Source organism: Macadamia integrifolia, chromosome 4, assembly GCF_013358625.1.
Source record: "Macadamia integrifolia cultivar HAES 741 chromosome 4, SCU_Mint_v3, whole genome shotgun sequence".
Lineage (NCBI taxonomy): Eukaryota > Viridiplantae > Streptophyta > Magnoliopsida > Proteales > Proteaceae > Macadamia > Macadamia integrifolia.
This window is the reverse complement of record NC_056560.1, coordinates 12,472,420-12,486,777: the sequence shown is the minus strand read 5'-3', so window position 1 is coordinate 12,486,777 and position 14,358 is coordinate 12,472,420. Positions and strand designations below refer to the sequence as shown.

Below are 14,358 nucleotides of genomic sequence, written 5' to 3'. Positions count from 1 at the left end.
GATTTTTTGTAAGATTTTTTTCTTCTCCCGACAAATATAGTCTCCCTGATAAAATAATGCAATGGATATTGCTACTTCATTTTCCCAATAGAGAAAAAATAAATAGAAAAGATCTGCACACAAATGGAAAGAAATAATAATGGTTTTGTTGGGCCTAATTAGCAATGTAATGTCAAGATTGAGGGTTTCAATCAGTTCAGGTTAAGAAGTAGATGAACTTTTGATTATTAGTCTTGGGAAATAAACTGTCGTGTCTTTTGAACACGTATAAATACATTCCCCACCCCCTTCTCTTCATCGGATTCCCTGAACATAGTTAACTAGCCTGAGATACTACAGCATTACAAGTTATAAAAGCTGCATTCTTTTGGGGGCAGGAACCATGATTCTAGATTCTTTTTGAGACTTGATTGCATCAATGGGTTGTAAGTACACTGGTAGCTCTGGTGAGATAGGGAAGAGACTATTTTTGCAAGACGTCATCCTTTTCATTTTATTTGTCTTTTGCCTTGTACATCTGCTATTTATTTACAGTTGAGCCATGATTTAGTGCATATGGTGCACCGTAAAAGAGTAAAGGAGAAACATACTTATAATTGAATCCTTGTTCATCCATTATTGCACAAGAGTGAAACAGGGTTCTGTGCTGGCGTATGTTGTGTTGGTTTCTTTGTATTGTAATTTGTTCCCCTTTGTTTATATGTTTTTTATTTATTTATTTATTTATTTTTTTGGGGGGGGGTGTTCTTTATTTACTTTTTTTAGGTAAATTATCGTTGATGTACCCAATTTTTAGGTTGCAACATTTGTACCCTATCGTTGGACCAAGCGCACCCATTTGGATTATAGTAATATTTTAAATAATGGCAAACATCATGGTAGAGTCTGATTCAATATGGAAATAATATAGCCTGACCCTTTATCTGCAGTCGATAGAAAAAATAAACAAATAATGAAATGAATAAAATAAAATCGTATAGAGGTGAATAAAATTACCTTCAACTAGACACCTGAATGGGTCAAGGGGATCTTCATTGGCTCAGTTGTGTAGGACTCTATCTTGTATGTTTTCCACAATAATCTGGGTCTCTACACTTTTCTAGACTCTTTTAGAACCGTAGCATTTCACTATTCTTGGGAAATACTGGGTTTGTATTTTGTGAAATTTAATTCAGAAAAATGGGAGAGGATGGCTTTTTTTCAGGGATCCATGTGGTTTATTTCTATAGCCCCCCCCCCCCCTATTTATAAGGGTAAAGGATTTTCAATCCCACCACATCAGGAAAATGCATTAGCTGTTTGCACGATCACTTGGTCGTATGAGTGAGCATCCAACATCTGTCTTTTTTGTTTTCAAATATACCCCTTTTTATTTTTGTAATGGCAGAAAAAAAGACAGATGTTGGATGTTGATTCGTACGACCAGGTGATCGTACGAGCAAGGATCCTATCTCCTACATCCATCGCAAATGATGGGGACAATTCGATGCCGAAGTGTCTTGTCCAATACTGATTCATCAGGGTTTCTTGGAGTGAGGGGCCTCGCAATAATGCAGCAGGAGAGGCGGCTGCAAAGCCTTACATGTATCATGTTGGCATCAGGTCCTGCTGCTGCATTGGCATCACCAATTTCTTCTTCCTTCTTTGGCTTCTTCATCTTGCTCTTCTTCGGTAATGCCACCCCAAAGTCTTTCCGACTCTATAGAGCTGTTGAGTATTGTTTCATTGGCAGCCGAGAGGAAGGAGTACCGGCTTTGAATGATCTGGCTTGGAAGATTGGAAGGAAATTTGAGATGGGTGTGGTTCAAGTGGAGGATGGAGAGGGATAGAAAGGCTTGAATACATGACAATTGTTCAATTGTTCTCTTTTATCGGTGATTGTGGGCTTCTTTCTTTATACTTCTGAAGCCTAGAAAGAGAGGGAGGAATTAAGAGCACCAAGATGAGGGATAAGACAGGGACAACAAGGTACAAAGAAGAATTGAGCGTGCGGCGGCAGGATGCGGAAGGTGCAACAGCACTTAGCGGTGGAGGCATAGCATGCTTCAACAGGAGGTGGAGCACCATGCAGCAGCACTGTGGCGGATGCAGCGGGCCAGGAGTGACAAGGGGTAGACGGATGAGTGGTGGTGGATTGTGGGTGACGCAATGCGGAGCAGCAATGAATGACAAAAAGATTCAAACCTCTTCATCCGACAGAGTTAATAAGGTGCCAACGTGGGAGATGCCATTACATCTCACCAGTGTATCAATTCCCCTTAAGCCAATTTCAATTGTCCCTCCTTACTTTTACTTTGAACAAGCCGGAGCCTAAATCCTTGCTTGCTCCAAGTTCAGCTTTTCCAGGCAAGCTTTGTTTGATGTCTATCCCAGCCCTTGTGGAGGGGCGTGTGCAATGCAGTCGCATGTCGTAGAAGCTCTTCAGCTCACCACACCGTTATGTCTGTAGAAACGCAACCCTAAAACGATGCAGAAGTTAATGGAAAAACAAACACAAACAATGCACACGGATTTTACGAGGTTCGGCAAGGTTGCCTACGTCCCCGGTGAGATGAGATCCTGCTTCACTATCAATGGAGAATAGGGTTACAGCGCTCGTCCTCACACCTCTCAGTCTTGCTTGCATTACTGAGAAAGAAACCCTTGCTACAAATATATAGCGAAAAAAAAACCCTAATTCGGATTAAACTACAATTGCCACCCTAATCCGGATTAAACTACAACTGCCCTCAAATAAAAAATTTGAGCGGAGGGCTGTGCCCCCCTACACCCCCTGCTATGCAGGGGGGCCTCCTACCCCCTTGCAACCCCCACGGCCCGCTAACCGGCTAGTGGGACCGCCGTCCTGGCTGTCTAGGTGCTGCACCAGTACTCCTTGGCTTAAACTGCGACGGAATACAGGACATCATACACCAACAATCTCCACCTTGGCTTGAATTCTGTCGAGCCTCTTGTAAAGATAACTTGTAGACGTCTTCATCATTGTACCTTATTAGAGGTACAAACCCGCACCTGTTTGGTGCGTCCCTCATCTTCAACAATGAGTAATATTAATCAAGTCCAAACAGGACTCGAACTTCTCTGTAGTAACTGGCTTTGTAAACATATCTGCAGGATTGAGATCTATATGAATTTTTCTCTAGTGAATACTGCCTTCTGACACAAGCTCCCTGATCTTGTGAAATCTCACATCAATATGCTTTGTCTTTGCATGAAACACCTGATTCTTTGCAATATGTATGGCACTCTGACTGTCACAGTGTAACACTGTACCTCCTTGCTCCAACCCCAACTCACGAACCAGTCCAACCAACCAGACTTCTTCCTTGGCAGCCTCAACTGCTGTCATGTACTCTGCCTTTGTAGTGGACAATGCAATTGTAGACTGAAGCATCGCCTTCCATGATATAGGTCCACCAGCTAATGTAAACACATACCTTGTAGTAGACCTCCTCTTGTTTAAATCACCAGCATAGTCAGAATCAACATAACCTGCCAATTCTGTAGAACTTCCCTTGCCACTGAACATAACACCTATATCTTTAGTCTTGCTCAAATATCTGAAGATCCACTTAATTGTATTCCAATGCTCCTTCCCTGGATTACTCATGTATCTGCTAACAACACTGACTGCATGAGACAAATCCGGCCTGCTACAAACCATAGCATACATGAGACTCCCAACTGCGCTAGCATAAGGAACTTGAGACATCTGCTCCACCTCCTCATGTGTTGTAGGGCATTCCCTTTTAGATAACTTGAAGTGGCCAGCTAATGGAGTGCTAACCGGCTTGGCCTTTTCCATATTGAAACGTTCTAGCACCTTTTCAATATACCTCTTCTGAGTTACCCAAAGTTTATATGCATTTCTATCTCTAAGGATTTCCATGCCAAGGATCTTCTTAGCGGCACCAAGATCCTTCATCTCAAATTCAGCACTCAATAAAGACTTCAAAGAGGCTATATCATGTTTGTTCTTTGCAGCAATGAGCATGTCATCAACATAAAGCATCAACAAAATAATGGAATTATCACTTGACACTTTATAATAAACACAACTATCATACTCACTTCTTGTGTAGCCAATCTTCATCATGTGGGAATCAAAGCGCTTGTACCACTGCCTAGGAGATTACTTAAGGCCATAAAGCGACCTCTTAAGCAGACAAACATGGTCTTCCTTTCCCTGCACCTTGAAACTTTCAGGTTGCTCCATGTAAATCTGTTCCTCCAAGTCACCATGAAGAAATGTAGTTTTCACATCAAGTTGTTCAAGCTCTAAATCATACATGGCCACTAAAGCAAGTAGTACCCTGATCGAAGTGTGTTTCACCACTGGAGAGAATATTTCATTGTAGTCTATCCCCTCCTTCTGTGCATAGCCTTTGGCTACAAGTCTGGCTTTAGACCTTTCATGCTCCTTCTCAGATGCTGCCTCTTTCTTACGAAAGACCCATTTACACCCAATGACTTTTCTTCCCTTGGGTTTTTCCACAATCTCCCAAGTCTTGTTCTTCTGTAGAGATTCCATTTCCTCCATCATAGCTGTCATCCATTTATCATGCTGTGCATCACTCAAAGCATCATGGTAGGAAGATGGATCACCTGTACCTACAGTGAGGGCATAGGCAACCATATCCTCAAACCCGTATCTCATAGGTGTTTTGTGAGTACGCTTTCCTTTACCCTTTGCCACAGTATAAGGAACTTCTACTGCTTCATGTTGTCCTGATAAGTTACTTGATGACTCATTCTCTCCTGTTGTTTCTAACTCACCTAACTCCACCTGCATAGTAGAACCTTCTTTATTTTCACCAACTGCTTGTGAATTGTAATTTGACTTTACTACATGAGACTCATCAAACACAACGTCTCTGCTAACCACAACCTTCTGTGAACTTGGATCCCACAACTTGAATCCCTTTACACATTTCTTAAAACCAAGAAAGATACACTGCTTAGACTTTGAGTCTAACTTGGAACGTTGCTCACTCTCAACATGTGCATAGGCTGGAAAACCAAATATTTTTAGAATAGAATAATCTACTGGTTTTTCTATCCATACCTCTTCAGGAATTTTACAATCAATCGCCTTTGATGGAGACCTATTGATGAGGAAACATGCCATGCTCACTACTTCTGCCCAAAATCTCTTGCTCAACCCTGCATTCAGCCTCATACTCCGAGCTCTTTCTAGAAGTGTTCTATTCATCCTTTCAGCTACACCATTTTTCTGTGGTGTCTTTGGAACCGTGAAGTGACGTGTAATCCCTTCAGCTTTGCACAATTCTAGAAACGGCTTGTATGTGTACTCTCCTCCATTATCTGTTCTCAAGTATTTAATTTTCTTTCCTATCTTCCTTTCTGCCTCAGCCTTCCATTCCTTAAATTTAGTGAACACCTCACTTTTATGCTTCATGAAGTAGATCCAGACTTTCCTTGAGTAATCATCAACAAAGGTCACGAAGTATTCTGCCCCACCTTTAGATTTTTTTGTTGAAGGACCCCATACATCGCTGTGTACATAATCAAGCACCCCTTTACTCTTATGTTTTGTAGTTTTGAAACTAACCTTACAATGTTTTCCAAATACACAATACTTGCAGAAGTTCAGTTTACAAGATTTTACTCCCTTCAACATTTTCCTTTTATGAAGCTCCATCAATCCTCTTTCTCCCATATGCCCTAACCGCATATGCCACAGATAGGTATCATCTGTATCAAATACTGCATCTGTAGTCATAGATGCTCCACCTATAACTGTGTTCCCTATGGGTCTGTATAGGTTTCCTACTAGCTGTCCCTTCATGACAACCATTACACCCTTAATAGCTTTGAGAACTCCACCTTCTGCTATGTACTTGCAGCCATTTGAGTCAAGTGCCCCCAAAGACATTAAGTTTTTCCTTAATTCTGGTACATGTCTCACATCTGCTAAGGTTCTTACTATCCCATCAAACATCTTGATTTTGATAGTGCCTATCTCAATGGTCTTGCATACGGCATCATTCCCCATTAGGACAGATCCACCATTATATGGTTGATATGTATCAAACCAATCCTTATGTGGACACATGTGATATGAACATCCAGAATCTAAAATCCAAGTATCAGAAGATTGATTCTTACCTGATGATATAGAGAGTACATCTCCATCATCTCCATCTGAACTGTCAGCCACGCTAGCTTCCTCAGATGCCTTATCTACACCTTTCTTCTTTAAGTCTGCCTTCCTCTTCAAGCACTCTCTCTTCAGATGACCTTCCCTTTTGCAATAGTAACAAGAGACCTTAGTCTTTGTCCCTTTTGATTTCGATCGACTCTTCCCAAATCCCTTATGATTTGATCTCCCTCTTTCTATCTCCTTGTCACCTCCGAAAAGACCTTCTCCTTGAGATTTCGTACTACTGGTCTTCTTCCTTGTACAAGAGAGTCGTTACTAGGTGATCATATGATTCTGGGAGCGACGATAGCAACAGTAACGCCTTGTCTTCATCCTCGATCTTAACCTCCAGGTTTGTAAGTTTACTTACGATCTGATTGAACATGTTAAGATGCTCTAATAGATCCGTACCTTCCTCCATCTGTAGAGAATACAATTGCTTCTTCACGAACAACTTGTTCGTTAAGGACTTCGTCATGTAGATGCTTTCAAGTTTCGCCCATAACTGCAGTGCAGATTCGATACCCACAACATATTGTAGGGCATTATCAGAAAGATTTAATCGAATAGCACTTACCGCCTTTTCCTCCATCTCTTCCCAATCTTCATCAGTAATTTTTGTAGGTTTCTTCGACTTCCCCAACAACGTTTTCGCCAAACCTTGCTGTATCAGAAGATCCTTCATACTTTGACACCAAAGGGTGAAATTGTTCTTCCCATTAAACCTCTCGATGTCATACTTGACATTCGATCCCTTCCCTGCCATCGTGATAGTAAACCCTAGAAAACGAAAACCTAGAGCTCTGATACCAATTTGTAGAAACGCAACCCTAAAATGATGCAAAAGATAATGGAAAAACAAACACAAACAATGCACACGGATTTTACAAGGTTCGGCAAGGTTGCCTACGTCCCCGGTGAGATGAGATCCTGCTTCACTATCAATGGAGAATAGGATTACAGCGCTCATCCTCACACCTCTCAGTCTTGCTTGCATTACTGAGAAAGAAACCCTCGCTATAAATATATAGCGAAAAAAAAACCCTAATCCAGATTAAACTACAATTGCCACCCTAATCCGGATTAAACTACAATTGCCCTCAAATAAAAAATTCGAGCGGAGGGCTGCGCCCCCTACACCCCCTGCTATGCAGGGGGGCCTCCTGCCCCCTTGCAACCCCCACGGCCCGCTAACCGGCTAGCGGGACCGTCGTCCTGGCTGTCTAGGTGTTGCACTAGTACTCCTTGGATTAAACTGCGACGGAATACAGGACATCATACACCAACAATGCCCTTATCATCAACAATTACCTACAGTAGCCTAGTAGCATGAGTCCTGGAGATTACTTATGACATGTCCTGTATGTTAATTCGGCAATTACGAGTTTGGCTTGCTTTCATAAATAGAATTCTATTTACTAGTAACCCCCAAATTAAAATGTTTGCCTGAACCTTGGACCTTCTTTGGTTGATTTAATAAGGGTTCTCAATCAGTGCCTTGTTCTAGATGAGTTTGAGAAGTATCACCATGCTGTGATTCTCTGAAAATACGATTTTCAACCCTCTTTCTAATTGCCAATAAAGCTGAAAATGTTTCAATATGTTGCTTGTACAGCACATCGTGGTACGGATGAGACAAGTTTTCTAGTATCATTTCAACCTGCTCTTGTTTAGTTGGTCGAGATGTCATTATGCCCGCTTTATCTTGAAACCTTAGGAGAGAAACTTACGGAAACCCTCAACCGGACCTTGTTGGTCGAGATGCCATCATTCCCTTTGGACACCGAAGCTCACAAAATTTGGCAACCTCGTAAATATTTAATTTTAAATAAATAAATGCCTAAAGCAAAAAATACAAAAAGTGGAAAAAAATATAAATAATAAGAAATGAAAATGAATAATGATTTTGACATAATTAGCATATATGTTGCATGCATACACGAGATATGTACTTATATCGTCAAGATTGGTTAAACCAGGCCATTACCTTTGGCTCAAATTTTTTAAAAAATTATAAAATGGCCCCAAGGTATGAATCTAAAATGATCAATATACCCTTGCTTTGCCTAAATTTAAAAGATTTATTACACTGCCCAAGGTATAAGTCTAAAATGACCAATATACCCCGGTTGACCCAAATTTCAAAAATCTATTGCATAGTCAAGGTATATATTTAAAATGACCAAATATACCCCCAATTTGCCTAAATTTAAAAAATTTATTACACGACATAGAGTATAAGTCTTAAATGATCTATATACCTTGGTTGGCTCAAATTTCAAAATTTTAGTGCACGACCCAAGATGTATGGGACCAATATACCTTTGATGACCCAAATTTAAAAAATTTCATTGCATATAGCCCATGATGCAAGTCCAAAATGACCAAAATACCCTAAATGACCTAAATTTCAAAAAGTTAATTGCATCGGATCATGATAGGTCAATTTAACCAAATACCTTTTTTTATGTCGATAGATGCCTAGGATGGCCAGTTTAATTTTAATATCATTTACTTGGTTTATAGTTTCCTAGGGTGGCCAAAAGACCAAAATAACCTCATTCGGTCTTTAGCTACCCAAAGTGGCCAATTTGACCAAAACATCCTTTTCTTAGTTTATGAGTAGCACTGTATGGCCACATTTGGACAGATATATCAAGAAAATATTGTATACTAACTTTCATAGGAATTTTTCATTGAGAGCCTTTCGGTACCTTCCCCTAACAACCGTCAGTTTAAGGTAAGAAAATTTTCTTAGCCACCTGTTAATTCCACTAGATGGGGGCATATTAATTTCTTGATTTAATGAGGTTTAACTGCCTTGAGTTTATTGATTTCAACTTTCAATCCTTTTCATTTGCCGATAGATTTCTCTTTTTCGATTGACTTTAACGCCTGCATTTTTCGCATAGCACCTCCGCCATCCTTGAGCAAGATGGCAGTAATACATACTCGGTGCAAAAATGTGGTAGTTCTTTTCTGTGCTCTTCGGTTGTGGCACATGCCTTAGCCAGAGAGGGGTATTCTGTAGACACATAATTTTGTCATCTGCCCGAGAAATGAAGATTTACAGGATGTGGATAAGATATACACTTTCAATCAGAGAAGAGTTCGGCCTTTCAAAAAAAAATTGGATTCAACTTAAAAATCCAGACCTAAAACCCTGATTCAACCTAAAGCCCTAATCGGACCTGAAACCCTAATCCAATTTGGGATTTGTACAGAGCTTGATCATGCCCGATCTTGTGACTCCCGATATTAATACATCACACATTGAAGAATCAAATTTGAGCACTCTTCAATGGTGTGGGAACAACACTAAAAAGGATTGTCTAAAATTTTCATAGTGCAATAAGGTAAGAGCCCTTGTGAATCCTAATCAATTTTGAGCCAAAAAGGGGTTCAACACCTATACCAACGTATAGTACTCAAAAAGATGATTATGATGACATATGGTGCATAAAAATCAGACGACAAGATCTCCTGGAATCACACCCTGAAGCCAGAAGCCCATAGAGGGAAGGGTCGACATCTATCTAATCCCGTGACATTTTGTGGCCCCGCAAAATTTCCAGAAGATGTATTCGCCAATTTTTGTATGGCCCCGTATCGATTTTTGCTATTTTTGTGGCCTAGGAAAAATCTATCCCTTTGGGTCCGAATCCCTATGAAAAGGGGACTGTTCACCCATATCAAAACACACAAGGGTCTATCTTCTCACCTACCTCTCTCCTTATGAGTTACCTATTTTTCCAAGTGTCCCAAAGTTTTGAGAAAATTCCTATAGTCTTCACTTTTTGTCTTTTCTCATCCAAACCTCTATTAGCCAAAGTTATGCTGAAATATTCAGTAGCCCCATTATCTCAATTTGTGTGTACCCATAAAATCTAAAATACCCAAAAAATCCAAAAAAATCCCCTAACTTTAGAAATGTCTTAGAAATCTTCTAGCAACCCCGTCTTCTCTAGATTCTCTTAGATATCCAACAACATTATCGTAGAATCTCAGAACTCCACCAAAATTCCTAAAGATCTCCAAAAGTTGTGAAGGGTTGTAGAAGGGCTGAAACCTTCAAAGAAGTAAAGTAAATGGTCAAATCTACCTCTGTCTGAGTCGGGGGACACTCAGCAAAATTTTGAGCCTACAACAGCAGGGGCCCACCCCTCTAGACCCAAAACAGGTGTCGAGCACAGGTATAACCTCTCAATTCAGTAGGCAAAATTTAGACTTTTATTTCATATGTGATAATGTACATAGTAGCATAGCAATAACTTATCCATGCATGTGGTGTATGATGAATTAAGAGAGAATGTTCATTCTTAAGCATTTAGAAAGAAGACCGGTTCAACCGGTGGAGTGGGTGCCTAACAGCTTCCCAACTCCACAACCTAACACTTATCTTCATCTCTAAACTAGACTAATTTTTTGGCCCTTTCCTTATCGACCCATGGGTCCTAGGTCCTAACCCTAGTTGGTAACTCCAAATCTTATGTTTTCTAATCCTCGATATTGAACCATTATTAATATCCCTCTTAGAAATCCCCAAGGAAAAGAGAGGTCGGGAACTCTGGCCGCTCCCCGTACAGATGGTAATTATGAAAAAAATGTAGGGTATTAGATGGTCAAGGGCAGTTTGGGTATTTCATACATATGGTGCTGAGTGAGTGTTATTATACAAATATAAAAGGGTGTTCACAAAAGGAGGTTCATCACTTAACATTGCATTAATTTCATAAGGGTAATATGGGAATTTCATTTGGTTATATTTAAAGGCTTAATAAAGGGGTTAATTTTAGTTTACCTAGTTCTTCAAGCAAGAATAGAAAGAGAAAGTGGAAATTGCATAGAGGGAGAAGGGAATTGGAAAGGACTGTGCTGCAAGAAATATCTAGGAGCTATATTTGTGCATGCATGAAGATTTCTTGAAAGGACTTGGGGCTTTATAGTGATCTTCAAGATTTGAGGAAGGAATTGAATGGGAAAAGAGTGGACAATTAAGGAACTAAGTAATTTTATCTAATAATGTGTATTAGATCTTCATATTATTGTCAAAATCTATAAGTGGAATAAGAGTTTTGGGTTTTGTAAGAAACCCAAACTGTAGAGAGTGACTAATGGGTCTGATTATGTCAAATTTGTTTGTCTGTTGTGATTTTTATGATATTAGAGTTCAAATTGGTGTGAAATTATGTGTGGGTTGTAAGATATCTAGTTGTGAGTCCTTGGATGTTGTAGGGATTGAGTTTTGTGTTTGAAATCCTAAATCTGAGCTTAAAATTAGGTTATGGCCATGAACTGATGGGCTACTTGTGTAATGCCCTAGCCCCATTAACCTTGGCACAAAATTGTCCTCTTTGGCCAATGGGTCTCAAGACTTTAAAACACGTTATACCATGTTAAAGGTTATCAACTAGCCCAACAATCTTTCCCGAGGCGATGTGGGACTAAACTTTGCACACCCTCACCGATCTCTTAAACACCTTGGTAATTTTCGTATTTGATTAGCACATTTATGTGTGAAATCTGAGGTAGTGAATCATGCATTTTTACATATTTAGAATGAAACTATCTTGGGTTTTACTCTCATTTTGTAGGTTTTGTATTTTCTAGCCTTAAGGACTATCGGGCATCGTATCTCCAATTTTACACATAAAGATGTTCTGTTTCTTTTCATGGTTGCGAGGATGATGAAATTCTGACCAAGATGGACGTGTTGCATTAAAAGTACACATATGTTTGGTCATCTGTACAAGTGATTATTCTTTTTGGGCCAGAAAAAAGAATAATGGATTAGAATTGAACCGAGATGCAAAACCATCCCATTTGTAGTTGTCCCAGGTGTATAAGGAATATTCCAAATGCCAACAAGGTTCGATGAAACCTTCTTGAGTGATTGAAGATTCTTTTTTTATAACAGCAACAACCTAGTATAGTTGGTGAGTTGTGGTGCGCAAAAATCCCTTGCTCACTAAGAGGTCTCAAGTTTGAACCGCTTGATTGCTATTTTTTAGAGATTTTTTTTGGAAGGTTTTCTCTCTCCTACTCATCACTTAAAGCAAAGGGCATGGATGGAACCTCCTACTCAATTAGAAGATGTCCTAATCGATTCAAACAAGGAATAGGAGGTCGGCTAAGGGAGGTGTTGCGCAAGTTTGAAGAAGAGAAAGAAAATAAGAGAAAAAAATAGGAAAAAAAAAAAAGAAAAAAAATCATGGAGATTCTCTTTCCTATTTTCTCTCTTTTCTTTCTACTCTCTTCCCTCTACCTCATCACACACGATCACCAAAGGATTCCCTTGGGCTTCCTTCTCTTCTCTACCCTATTTGTTTTTTCTCTTTTCTCTTTTCTCTCCTAATTTCCACCTCATCACAATAGAATCTCAAAAGATCCTACTTTTTAGAAGCCAATTCATTGGCTTCCCTCCCCATTCTCTTTATAATAGAATCAACACAAGGGGAGGGCACACTTTTCTTTTAGGGTTACCTCTCTTCCTCTTTTTTTCTCTAGTTTTAATTATGCTCTCTTTTTAGTTCTAGTTCTAGTTTTTATTTATTTTTAAACACTTTTGTAATTGGTTTCATTAAATTAATGCAATTTCTTTTATTTTTATTTGTTTATGCAATTCAAGTTATTCAAAGGTGTAATAATTTTAATTTACTAGCTCAAGGCTTAGATCTAAGGAGAAGACCCAAGTTGTGGAGCATCTCTTTCAAGTGTACGTTTTTCTTCATGATTTGTTTTCTCCAGGGCTAGCAATTTCAGATTTGATTTAGTTCAGATCTGGTTTTTAGGATTGGTAGTATTTCAAATCAATCAAGTTTTTAATTTAAAGATTGAAGCTCAGGTAAGTAGGCTTCTTCATAAGTCTTTGCACCCCCCTCTCATTCCCTCTTCTTGCTACCCATTCATTCTTAATTTAGGATTTAAATTTAAATTTTTACTTTGATGCTTTCCCTTTTCCCCAAGGTCCTTGTCTAGATGCATGTGCTGGCTTTGCCCCTCTCTAACTATGGAACCATCCTTTTACCTTGATTATTTATATTGCATCCCTTCCCTCTAAGCTAAGTAGAAAAACCCTTGTAACAGTACTCTCTAGTCAAGTAGAGAAGCTCATACTATTTATGGTGCATCCCTCGAGCTGAGTAGAGATACCTATTTGTGTGCCTCTCTAGCTTTATTTTCCTTTTTATTTCAACACTTTTTAATTCAGCGCTTTTACTTTTAGTTAGTTGCTTTTTAATTGTGTGGTTTGAGTATTTAAATTCCTAGATGATGAATGGTTAGGTTTTTAATTTCAATTCCAAATTTCAATTTCCATTCCCTAGATGTGTTGGTTAGGATGGTAGTTAGAAGTGGATCACCATAATCAATCATTACACTTTCGTTACTAAAAGAAGCTAAAAATAAAGTGGCTACTCTCCTTGTGTTCTACCCGTTAGTTACACTGATCCATACGCTTGTAGTTACTTTTAAAAATAAAAACAAGTTTTTGGGGCCGTTGCCAATGAGACAGTTCCAAGTTTATAAGGGAATTTGAAGTGGTATGTATTCTAATTAAGATCCAACAACTTTCTGATGATGTTGCTAATCTTAGGTTCATCACTTTTGCATTGAAAGACCAAGCTAAGAAGTGGTTGTATGGGTTACCCGCAAATTCCATAACATCATGGGAACAATTCACATTTGTTTTCCTTAAGAAGTTTTTCCCAATTCACAAGACCAATAAGCTTAGAAGTGATATCCTTCAGTTTAGGCAAAACCCTAGTGAGTCATTTTCTAAACTTATGGAGAGATTCAAAGATCTACTCCAAGAATGCCCTCACCATGACCTAGGCTTATGGCATTTATGCCAAATAATTTATGAGGGTATTGATTACCCAACTAAACAAATGATAGAGTCTATGTGCCTTGGGGTGTTCACATCCTTTACAGATGAAGGAAAGACATGAAAATTCTTACTTAACTTAGTTGACTAGGGGTGTCAACCGGTCGGGCCGATCCAGTCCGATCCGATCTCGGTTTGGCTTAATCGGGCTTAAAGATTTTCAAGGGCTACATCATGTCTGCCCATTTAACTAATCGGGTTTAGTTAGTGAGGGCATGATATGCTTTATATTCAGTCAGTCGGTCTAGGGTTATAATCGGGCTACTAAAATCAAACATTAATCGGGCTTTAGTCAGGCCTTAACCGGGCT

At 39.3% G+C, this 14,358-nt stretch overlaps 1 non-coding gene across 1 annotated transcript; it reads right to left on the bottom strand.

Moving 5' to 3' along the window:
• Positions 1–13,887: 13,887 nt before the first annotated feature.
• Positions 13,888–13,994, bottom strand: LOC122077608. The gene has a single exon (XR_006139855.1). It is a non-coding gene; the product is annotated as a small nucleolar RNA R71 (small nucleolar RNA).
• Positions 13,995–14,358: the final 364 nt, after the last annotated feature.